This window comes from Triticum urartu, chromosome 1, assembly GCF_003073215.2.
Source record: "Triticum urartu cultivar G1812 chromosome 1, Tu2.1, whole genome shotgun sequence".
NCBI classification, from domain to species: domain Eukaryota; kingdom Viridiplantae; phylum Streptophyta; class Magnoliopsida; order Poales; family Poaceae; genus Triticum; species Triticum urartu.
In genome coordinates, this window is record NC_053022.1 from 526,324,063 (window position 1) to 526,335,739 (window position 11,677).

The 11,677-nt window shown below is 46.2% G+C and overlaps 1 pseudogene; it reads left to right on the top strand.

Annotated features, from left to right (window-relative positions):
* The first annotated feature begins 316 nt into the window (after window positions 1-316).
* Window positions 317-2,310, top strand: LOC125525688 (annotated as a pseudogene).
* The last annotated feature ends 9,367 nt before the right edge of the window (window positions 2,311-11,677 follow it).

Sequence of the window (11,677 nt, forward strand, 5' to 3'; positions counted from 1 at the left end):
AGTTGGGCGCGGTGCTGCTACGGATTGAGGCTCTGTTTTGTTCTGCTAGGTTGGTGACTGCTGAGAGGGTGAGGCGAGGAAGATGGATCTAGAGGGGTAGCTGTCTGTCCAGTTGTCATGAGCAGTAGCACATGTGTACAGAAATCATATGTACCCACCGAGTAATCTATCCGATTATCACTAACGTTATAAAATTGTCTGGACAGATTAGCTGCTTAAATGCGAACCCGTGCAGCATTAGGAGGCGGTTTGAGTACTGCTTAAAAAATGGATCAAACAGCTTATCAGCAAGTCAGCGAGTAATAAATCTAGTTAAGTAAATAAGTACACAGTGGCTCACGCCTTAAAAGATGTTTGTGTACAGCAGCCTTCTGACGTGCAGAGTGGACAGTACAGATATGGTTGGGGAGTGAGTCGGTGCTTAAATGCGAGTCGCCCAGCGTCGGCACAGGTCGGAACGAATCCTATACTTGAACTGCTGGTACAGGTAAAGTGGAAATACAAAAGTTGACGAGGTCAAATACTAATAGGCATGGCCGGATGAGCGGTGAGATTCCGGGGACAGATGTCCCCGGGAACCATTGCGTATTTCCCGATAGATCAACGCCAACCTACAAGCAGGAAGGATGAAGGCTTCCAAACAGAGCTTCACAGGTCCATCCTCCTCTCCCCGCGCCAAAGATAGTCCAACTCCGACGCAGATGGAGAAGACGGTGGTTCTGTACCCCGGCCTCGCCGTGAGCCACTTCGTCCCCATGATGCGGCTCGCCGGCTCGCTCCTCGAGCACGGCTACGCCGTCTCCGTCGCGCTGACCATCGACCCCGCCGTCACGGGGGACGCAGCGTTCGCGGCCGCCGTCGGCCGCGTCGCCGCCGCCATGCCGTCCGTCCGCTTCCCACGCTCCCGCCTGTGGAGGACCCGCCCAGGCTAGCCCCCGGCGCGCAGTTCCTCCTCAGCTACTTCCACCTCTTGCGCCGCTACAACGACCGCCTCCACGACTTCCTCTGCTCCTCCACGCGCGTCCACGCCGTGGTCGTCGACTCGCTGTCAGTGTCGGCCGATACGCTGGAGGTCACCAAGAGGCTCGGCATCCCCGGGTACGTCATGTTCACCTCCGGCGCCGCCTCCCTCGCCGCCTTCGCGCAGCTTCCTTATGTCCTCGGGGAGGGCGGCCGGAGAAGCTTCAAGGAGCTGGGCGACGCCCCTGTCGAGTTCCTTGGCCTTCCGCCGGTTCCGGCTTCGCACCTGTTCGCCGAGGTGCTCGAGGACCCGGAGAGCGACACGTACAAGACGACGATGGCCGGGCTGTCCCGGATCCCGGACACCGATGGCATCCTGGTGAACACGGTCGAGTCGTTGGAGGCTCGCGCGGTGGCCGCTCTGAGGGACCCTCGGTGCCTCCCCGCCGGCCGGGTCATGCCTCCGGTGTACTGCGTCGGGCTGGGGCCATTCCTCGGCGGCATCGAGAGCGAGGCGGACGAGCGGCACGAGTGTCTCGCCTGGCTAGACGCGCAGCCGGACCGCAGCGTGGTGTTCCTCTGCTTCGGGAGCACGGGCGCAGCGAACCACTCGGCGGAGCAGCTCAAGGAGATCGCCGCCGGCCTGGAGAAGTCCGGCCACCGGTTCCTGTGGGTCGTGCGAGCACCCCACGGCGGCGACCCGGACCTCGACGCTCTCCTGCCGGACGGGTTCCTGGAGCGCACCGGCGGCCACGGCCTCGTCCTCAAGCAGTGGGCGCCGCAGGCCGAGGTGCTCCGCCACGGGGCCACCGGCGCGTTCGTGACGCACTGCGGGTGGAACTCGGTGCTGGAGGGCGTGGCGGCGGGCGTGCCGATGCTGTGCTGGCCGCTCCACACGGAGCAGAAGATGAACAAGCTGCTGGTGGTGGGGGGGATGGGGCTCGCCGCGGAGATGGTCGGGTGGCAGCGGGGGCTGGTGGAGGCCGCCGAGGTGGAGCGCAAGGTGCGGCTGGTCATGGAGTCCGAGGAGGGCGGGCAGCTCAGGGCGCGCGCGGCGCAGCACCAGGAGGGCGCGGCCGCGGCCTGGAGCGAGCGACGGCGGGTCGTCGCGCGCGGCGCTGGCTTCGTTCTTGTCGGACGTGGACCGCCGGTGGCAGGCTCGGGCTCGCGGCGGGGAAGCTGCGTGAGCTCGGCCTACGCCCTACGGCACGTGAAGTAAAGTTGGTAGGCGTGATCAGCAATGTCACCCGCACAAAGTGCTCCTACACTGTACGTGAGCGACTGATTGAACCAGACATGTTTGACAGCGGGCATTTCTGTAATAAAATAAATGTTTGAAAGCGGGCAAAATTTGGCAAAAATCTTGCCACCACGCACTTCACCTACACTTTGGTCCCGTGCCGACCGTAGTTAGTGTCTCCACCTACACGGCTACAATGCTACTCCTCCCGATTCACCCACCTCTTCTTTTCTTTTCTTTTCTTTTTAAGATCAAGGCGACTTTTATTCCATAATAATCATGTCCTTTACAAGAGTAGGGATTAGGAATGCCGGCGGATCACGCCACTCCTCCTCCAATTTAGAATCTAGAACAAGAACAAGACCGAGCAAGCTTATGTGCGGCAACATTAGCTTCTCGATTACAGTGACGCATTGCCGTCATGCGAAAAGAACTTAAGAGTTCCCTGCAGTTGTCGATGATCACCGCCCCTGAGGCCCTGTACTCCGACGGGTGATGAATTGCATTCACAATCACCATGGAATCGCTCTCCACCGTGATCGTATGTATGCCCAGATTTTGTCGAAAAAGTGAGAGCACTGATGGTTTCATACTGGGCACGTCTAGAGCATCACTAGTAGAAAAGAGAGATTTGGTTCAGGCCGGATCAGCTCATTAGTCCTGGTTCAGTTCAGAACCAGGACCCATGGGGGCATTGGTCCCGGTTCGTGAGGCCAGGGGCCTGCCGGGCCTCGTGGGGGCATTGGTTCCGGTTCGTCTGGCCCCTTTGGTCCCGGTTGGTGGGACGAACCGGGACCAATGGGTCTCGCTCCTGCCCCATCATCATTGGTCCCGGTTGGTGGCTTGAACCGGGACCATAGGCTTCCCTTTAGTCCCGGTTCATGCCACGAACCGGGACCAATGAGGTGCCTATATATACCCCTCGCCCGCGAGCAGAACACTCAAGTGCTCTGTTTTTCTCTGGCCGACGAGAGGAGGGCTTTGTGGTGCTCTAGCTCACCTCCTATACATATGAAGTGTTCGATGAAATGCCCGAGCCACACTAGTTAAACTTTCTTCTCTCGAAGCTCGACCTCAAAACTCCATTTTCCTCGAGATTTGTCTAGGTTTAGCGGTCCGTCACGTCCCATTCCCGTCTTCACCGCCGTCGATCGCCCGCGCCGATCTCGTCGCTGGCACCACCGTGGTGACCCTCTTATTCTTATCTTCTTTCTGAAAGAAAAAATTCTTACTTTAGATAGATACTTGTCTAATTTTCTTACTTTTATTATTGCCTGTTATTATATAGTGCGATGGTTTTGGTATCCACCCCCGTCGGCCCTCGTCCTGGCTATGATTCGGATGTGGTATATATTATCTTTTTATAACTATTTGGTTCATTTATTGTTTATGACAATTATGTCGATCAACGTGTTATAGATTTTATTTATGTAGGAGGTAGTTGAACCTGAAATTCCAACCGACCCTATTGTCGAAAAGTTAAATTTAGTTGAAGAAGAAAACAATTACTTGAAGGAAAAAAATAAAAAAATTGAGGAGGAGAAGATGATATTGGAGTTGCATGTTGCGGATGTCGTGGATGATCACAAGATCAAGATGGATGCAATGCGGTTGATGAGAAAGATTAGAAAATATGTCATTCATACCGAGGCTTGGTATCATTATGCCGTTGGATCAATTGTTACCTTGGTTGCGATTATGATCGCATTTGTTTTCACATTGAAATGTTTTACATAGTTTCAATGTATGGTTTAATTAGTTAGATGCTCTAGAGAGCTATATGTTGTTAGATGAGAACTATGTATGTACTTTGGTTTTAATGTGATGATGAACTTCTATTAATTTGGTCACTTAATTATCTATTCATGATGTTCTGTAATGGTTTTTGACACACTTAATTATATATAATGCACGCAGATGAACCGACAATGGATGTACGGTGACAGACACACCTCCGAGTACATTAAGGACGTGCATGATTTTCTCGAAGTGGCTGAGGCAAACAAGCAGAATAGTCTTATGTGTTGTCCATGCTCTAAATGTGGGAATACGAAGTCTTACTCTGACCGGAAAATCCTTCACACCCACCTGCTTTACAATGGTTCCATGCCACACTATAATGTTTGGATGAGGCACAGAGAAATAGGGGTTATGATGGAAGACGGCGAAGAAAAGAGGACGATGACAACTATGTGCCCCCTGAATACGGTGATGCTGCAACGGAGGAAGCTGCCGAAGATCAATAGGAACCAGACGATGTGCCCAATGATGCTACAACGGGGGAAGCTGCTGAAGATCATGAGGAACCAGACGATGTGCCCGATGATGATGATCTCCGCCGGGTCATTATTGATGCAAGGACGCAATGCGAAAGTCAAAAGGAGAAGTTGAAGTTCAATCGCATGTTAGAGGATCACAAAAAAGGGTTGTACCCCAATTGCGAAGATGGCAACACAAAGCTCGGTACCGTACTGGAATTGCTGCAGTGGAAGGTAGAGAATGTTGTGCCTGACAAAGGATTTGAGAAGCTACTGAAAATATTGAAGAAGAAGCTTCCAAAGGATAACGAATTGCCTGACAGTACATACACAGCAAAGAAGGTCGTATGCCCTCTAGGATTGGAGGTGCAGAAGATACATGCATGCCCTAATGACTGCATCCTCTACCGCGGTGCGTACAAGGATCTGAACGCATGCCCGGTATGCGGTGCATTGCGGTATAAGATCAGACGAGATGACCCTGGTGATGTTGACGGCAAGCCCCCAAGAAGAGGGTTCCTGCGAAGGTGATGTGGTATGCTCCTATAATACCACGGTTGAAACGTCTGTTCAGAAACGAAGAGCATGCCAAGTTGATGCGATGGCACAGTGAGGACCGTAAGAAAGACGGGAAGTTGAGAGCACCCGCTGACGGGTCGCAGTGGAGAAAAATCGAGAGAAAGTACTGGCCTGAGTTTGCAAGTGACCCAAGGAACGTATGGTTTGATTTAAGCGCGGATGGCATTAATCCTTTCGGGAAGCAGAGCAGCAATCACAGCACCTGGCCCGTGACTCTATGTATGTATAACCTTCCTCCTTGGATGTGCATGAAGCGGAAGTTCATTATGATGCCAATTCCCATCCAAGGCCCTAAGCAACCCGGCAATGACATTGATGTGTTCCTAAGGCCATTAGTTGAAGAAATTTTACAGCTGTGGAATGAAAACGGTGTACGTATGTTGGATGAGCACAAACAGAAGGAATTTAACCTGCACGCGTTGCTGTTTGTAACCATCACCAATTGGCCCGCTCTCAGTAACCTTTTAGGACAGACAAACAAGAGATACCACGCATGCACGCACTGTTTAGATGAAACTGAAAGTATATACCTAGACAAATGCAGGAAGAATGTGTACCTGGGCCATCATCAATTTCTTCCGACCAACCATCAATGTCGAAAGAAAGGCAAGCATTTCAAAGGCGAGGCAGATCACCGGAAGAAGCCCGCCATGCGTACCGGTGATCACGTACTTGCTATGGTCAATGATGTACACGTAATCTTTGGAAAGGGTCCCGGTGGACTAGCTGTTCCGAATGACGCTGAGGGACACGCACCCATGTGTAAGAAGAAATATATATTTTGGGACCTAACCTACTGGAAAGACCTAGAGGTCCGCTCTTCAATCGACGTGATGCACGTGACGAAGAACCTTTGCGTGAACCTGCTAGGCTTCTTGGGCGTGTATGGGAAGACAAAAGATACAACTGAGGCACGGGAGGACCTGCAATGTTTGCATGAAAAAGACGGCATGCCTCCGAAGCAGTATGAAGGTCCTGCCAGCTACGCTCTTATGAAAGAAGAGAAATAAATCTTCTTTGAATGCCTGCTCAGTATGAAGGTCACGATTGGCTTCTCGTCGAATATAAAGGGAATAATAAATATGCCAGAGAAAAAGTTCCAGAACCTAAAGTCTCATGACTGCCACGTGATTATGACGCAACTACTTCCGGTTGCATTGAGGGGGCTTCTACCGGAAAACGTCCGATTAGCCATTGTGAATCTATGTGCATTCCTCAATGCAATCTCTCAGAAGGTGATCGATCTAGAAATCGTACCAAGGCTAAGGAGTGATGTGGCGCAATGTCTTGTCAGTTTTGAGCTGATGTTCCCACCATCCTTCTTCAATATCATGATGCATGTCCTAGTTCATCTAGTCGACGAGATTGTCATTCTAGGGCCCGTATTTCTACACAATATATTCCCCTTTGAGAGGTTCATGGGAGTCCTAAAGAAATATGTCTGTAACCGCGCTAGGCTAGAAGGAAGCATCTCCATGGGCCATCAAACAGAGGGTGTCATTGGGTTTTGTGTTGACTTCATTCCTGGCCTTAAGAAGATAGGTCTCCCTAAATCGCGGTATGAGGGGAGACTGACTGGAAAAGGCACGCTGCGAGGGGACTCAATAATATGCAGGGACGGATATTCTTGGTCTCAAGCACACTACACAGTTCTACAGAACTCTACCTTGGTGACCCCGTATGTCGATGAACACAAGAACAGTCTGCGCTCCAAACACCCGGAGCAGTGCGACGACTGGATTACATGTGAACACATCAGGACTTTCAGCAATTAGTTGGAAACACGTCTCAGAGGTGACAACACTGTTTGTGCTGAGCTGTACTTGTTGTCGTGGGGACCATCTTTGACTGTATTGACTTACAAAGGATACGAGATAAATGGGAATACATTTTACACAATCACCCAAGACCAAAAGAGCATCAACCAAAACAGCGGTGTCCGCTTTGATGCAGCAACCGAGAGGGGAAAGGACACATATTATGGTTACATAGTGGACATATGGGAACTTGACTACGGACATGATTTTAAGTCCCTTTGTTTAAGTGCAAATGGGTCAATCTGTTAGGAGGCGGGGTACAGGTAGACCCATAGTATGGAATGACAACAGTGGATCTGAAAAATCTTGGGTACACTGACGAACCGTTCGTCCTAGCCAATGATGTGACATGGGTTATCTATTTGAAGGACATGTCTACCAAACTGAGAAAAATAAAAGATAAGGAAGTGAATACATCATACGATGAGCCAAAGCGCCACATAGTTCTTTCAGGAAAAAGGGACATCGTGGGAGTGGAGGGCAAGATAGACATGTCTGAAGATTATGAAAAGTTTCATGAAATTCCTCCCTTCAAAGTCAAGGCTGACCCAAGCATCCTGATAAACGATGAAGATTATCCATGGTTACAGCGCAATAAGCAAATGACACAAGCGAAGAAAAAATGAAGACTTTCTCCCGCAACTATTATGATGATATCATGTCAACTTTGTAACAGACGAGTATGATACCATTGTCCGTTTTGTACATGCACATTCTATGTGGATGAAATTATGATACCATGCCAACTTTCAACTTTTACAGAGTTCATTTGAAATGCTTTAATGTCTTATGGTTCAGCCCTCGTAATACCATTATTCAAATTTTAACTATTCAAATTTAAAAACTAATGACACTAAGAGAAAGTTTATAATTTTTCTAAAACTAATGGCACTAATAGAAAGTTTATAATTTTTCTGACCTAAAAGTAGAAAAGAATTACAAAATAAAGCAAAAAACAAAAGAAAATAAATAATGCAAAAAACAAAACAAAAAAACTGGAAAAAAACTATTTTTATAGTAAAGTTAATCACAAACTTGTGATTCAGACAAATTTCAAAGAATTCAAATTTTAACTACTCAAATTTGAAAACTAATAGCACTAACAGAAAGTTTATAATTTTTCTAAAACTAATGGCACTAACAGAAATTTTATAATTTTTCTAACCTAAAAGCAAAAAGTATTAAAAAATAAAGCAAAAATAAAAGAAAATAAATAATGCAAAAAAATGGAAAAAAAACTATTTTTATAGTAAAATTAATCAAAAACTTGTGATTCACACAAATATCAAAGAATTCAAATTTTAACTATTCAAATTTAAAAACTAATGGCACTAACAGAAAGTTTATACTTTTTCTAAAACTAATGGCACTAACAGAAAGTTTATAATTTTTTGACCTAAAAGCAAAAGGAATTTAAAAATAAAGCAAAAAATAAAAAAAAATCAAAACAAAAAATGGAAAAAAAACTATTTTTATAGTAAAGTTAATCACAAACTTGTGATTCACACAATTTTCAAAGAATTCAAATTTTAACTATTCAAATTTGAAAACTAATGGCACTAACAGAAAGTTTATAATTTTTCTGACCTAAAAGAAAAATAATTAAAAATAAACTTTAATAAAATAAATAAAAATAGCAACAATAAGTATTTTGTTGTAAGTAGAAAAAAATATAAAAAATAAAGCAACAAAAAAACAAATTTGAAAACTAATGGCACTAACAGAAAGTTTATAATTTTTGTGACCTAAAAGAAAAATAATTAAAAATAAACTTTAATAAAATAAATAAAAACAGCAACAATAAGTATTTTATTGTAAGTAGAAAAAAATATAAAAATAAAGCAACAAAGAAAAAAGTGCCACCTACCGGGCCCCCACGACCTGAATACGACTAGAAACCCTACCATGGGCCAGGATTCAGGCCCGCAGGAGGCCCAGTAGGCCCACAGGCACACAGCGTACGGTTAGGCCCGAAAGCCTACAATTGAGAGGAGCTCGAGAGGGTGGGCGCAGTAGCGCTTATAAACCACTCTCGAGCTCTCTCAGCTACCGGGACTAAAGGGGTGCATTGGTCCCGGTTCGTGGCACCAACCGGGACCAATGCCACCCTTTAGTCCCGGTTGGTGCCACCAACCGGGACCAAAGGCCGCCGCTTCCCGCCTTTTGGGCTGCTGAAAAGAGACTTTTGGTCCCGGTTGGTGGCACCAACCGGGACTAAAGGGCGACATTGGTCCTGGTTGATGCCACGAACCGGGACCAAAGCCTTTTCTATATAAGCAAACACTTAGCAGTTTCTCCAAAATTCACGTGTTCTTCACTCCGACGCCCCATGCTGCTCCTCATCGCCATCGCCGCCGAGCCCTGCCCCGACGCTGTCGTCCACGCCCTTGCCCAACGCCGTCGCCACCGAGCCCTGCCCCGACATCGTCGCCGCTCGCCGCCCTGCCCCGACGTGCGTCGCCCCGGCCCGCCCCTGTCGTCGCCGTCGCCCTGCCCCGCCGGCCGTCGCCCCTGCCCTGAGCGCGCGCCCCCTGCCCTGTCGTCGTCCTCGTCGCCGAACCCGCGCCCCTTCCCCTCCTCACCTTGGCCCGGCCGGCGCCCCTCCCATGTCCTTGTTTTTTTCATATATTATATGCATGTTTTTTCAGATTATATATATATATGTGTGTGTGTGTGTGTGTGTGTATGTGAGTATATGTATTGTGTATATATGATATACGCCTTCTTTTCAGATTTTTTTGTTCATATATATGATGATTTGTATTTTGCTTTCTTATAAAAATGTATATATGTTTGTATGTTCTCTGTGTATATATGTTCATATATGCAAAAGTTAGATTTATATATTTAGAAAAGTTTTATATATTTAGGAAGATGAAGAAAAAGTTTTATATATGCAAAAGTTACATTTTTAGAAAAGTTTTATCTATATATGTTCTCTGATTTAGTACATTTTAGGTTAGTTTCATTTTTAGAAAAAAATTATATATTTAGGAAGAAGGAAGAGAAGGAAGAAGGAAGAAGAAGAAAAGGTTTTATATATGCAAAAGTTACATTTTTAGAGAAGTTTTATATATCTGGCTAGGAAGAAGGAAGAAGAAGAAAAAGGAGAGGAAAAAGGAAAGTAAGAAGAGGAAAAAGGAGAAGAAGAGGAGAGGAAGAAAAGGAAGAGGAAAAGAAAAGGAAGAGGAGAAGAAGAAAGGAATAGAGGAGAAGAAGAAAGGAATAGAGGAGATGAAGAAGAAAGGAATAGAGGAGAAGAAGAAAGGAATAGAGGAACTTCTTCTCCTCTATTCTTTTCTTCTTCTCCTCTTTTTTTTCTTCTTTTTTTTCTTCGATCTTCTCCTCTATTCCTTTCTTCTTCTCCTCTTTTTATTTCTTCTTCGTTTTCTTATGTTTTATCGGGTTTGTCGTCGTTGATATACCCCTCCCGATAACTTCAACACGACGGGGGGTCGATATAACCCCCTCCCGATAACTTCAACACGAGGGGCGGTCGATATATATAACCCTAGAAAAAAACGATGTCGGTCTCCTACCCCCTCCCGTCGCGCCCCTACCCGACAAACTCTCTCGAGGCCACCCCAAACCCTTGAAGCGTTGTCGAGGCCACCCCAAACCCTAGAGATATATATGCTTGTTTTTTTTCATGTATGTATGCTTGTTTTTTTCATATATATGATGATATATATGCTTTTTTTCATGTATATATGCTTGTTTTTTTTCTTATATGTGATGATGTATATGCTTGTTATCATAATTGTTTTTGTGTTGAAGAAGAAAACATTTTTTTCCATGCAAAAGTTACATTTTTAGAAAAGTTTTATATATCTAGCTAGGAAAGGAAGAAGAAGAAAAAGAATGAGAGGAAAAAGGAAAATAAGAAGAGGAAGAAAGGAGAAGAAGAGGAGAAATAAATAAGAAGAAGAAAAAAGAAGAAAAACAAGAGGAGAAGAAGAAAGGAATAGAGGATAAGAAGAGAAAATATAATATTTTCTCTTCTTCTTCTCTATTCCTTTCTTCTTCTCCTCTTTTTTTCTTTTTTTTCTTCAATCTTCTCCTCTTTTTATTTCTTCTTCGTCTTCTTATTTTTTATCGGATATGTCGTTGTCGATATACCCCGTGTCCCGATAACTTGAACACGAGGGGGGGTTCGACCTACCCCCTCCCTGATAACATTATTTTCCCATGTATGTATGTCGTCGTTGACGATATAACCCCCTCCCGGATAACTTTGACCGTGATAACTTATACCACGGGAGCACCCCCTGGCCCTCTCGCTCGACCAAAACTCTCGAGGACACCCAAACCCTAGAAAAAATGATGTCGGTCTCCTATCCCTCCCGCCGCGCCCCTACCCTTGAAGCGTTGCCGGGGCCACCCCAAACCCGGAATAAGCTAGGTCTACGTTTGCCACTAATATATCCACATGCTGTCATGTTTGTGTAATAATTACCATGTTGTAATATTTGCAGAAACAATGGAGCACGGACGAGACGAGGAAGCAGAACAGGTGTTGGGGGACATAATCTTAGCCAGAGGTGATGTCTTGTCGTATCTTAACGACAATGATGGTCTGGAAGAACAGGGTGAAGAAGAAGCAGGCTACGGTGATCGAAGAATGGAGGAGGAAAGACATGATTATGATGGCTCCGGTGACCCAATGCTGGTGCAAGAAGGAGCCCATGGTGACGGCTCCGCTGACCGAACAGAATCCGGCCAGGTAAATATATTAGTTAAGCCTACGATGACTAGCTAATTGATGCATTCATTGTTTTGGTATGTACACATATTAATTAACTCTCGTCTTTCTTCTTTTTTTC